Raw genomic sequence first — 846 nt, forward strand, 5'->3', positions numbered from 1 at the left:
GTGTAATAGAAGGGTGTACTTCTTTTCTTGAGAGGGGCACGTACCCCTCAGGCCCTCCCCGCTTGGGTTTGCTCCTGATTACCTCATCCGATGTCTTCCTGGGTCTACTTCTTCCACAGGTTCCCTCCGCCTTTAGAGTGCAACACATCTTCACACAGCTGTCCTTGTCCATACACATCTCTCAGACATCTCTCTTGCACACCGCATCTGATGCCTCTTATTTCTCTCAGAATGCTTACACTTTGTCATGCATGCACACTGACATTACACATCCAGCGAAGCATACTAGTTTCATTTCTTACAAGCCTATGCATGTCTGCAGCAGTCACAGCCAATGTTTCACTGTAGCATGGCTGTTTGCACACGGGTATCATACAATGTGCCTTTCACTCTGAGGAAGTGGTCCTTAGTTACCAACAGAGGAAGGAGCTATATATACCATGTCCTCACGTTTTTTGTTCTTCTTTTTTCAGATTTACTATATATATATATATATATATATGTATGTATATATTCATACACACACACACACACACATATATATATATATACTCTTTTACTTGTTTCAGTCATTTGACTGTGGCCATGCTGGAGCACCGCCTTTAGTTGAGCAAATCGACCCCAGGACTTATTCTTTGTAAGCCTAGTACTTATTCTATCGGTCTCTTTTGACGAACCGCTAAGTTACAGGGTACATAAACACACCAGCATCGGTTGTCAAGCGATGTTGGGGGGGACAAACACAGACACAAATATATACACACACACATACATATATACAACAGGCTTCTTTCAGTTTCCGTCTACCAAATCCACTCACAAGGTTTTGGTCGGCCCGAGGCTATA

Source organism: Octopus bimaculoides, chromosome 15 (genome assembly GCF_001194135.2).
Source record: "Octopus bimaculoides isolate UCB-OBI-ISO-001 chromosome 15, ASM119413v2, whole genome shotgun sequence".
Lineage (NCBI taxonomy): Eukaryota > Metazoa > Mollusca > Cephalopoda > Octopoda > Octopodidae > Octopus > Octopus bimaculoides.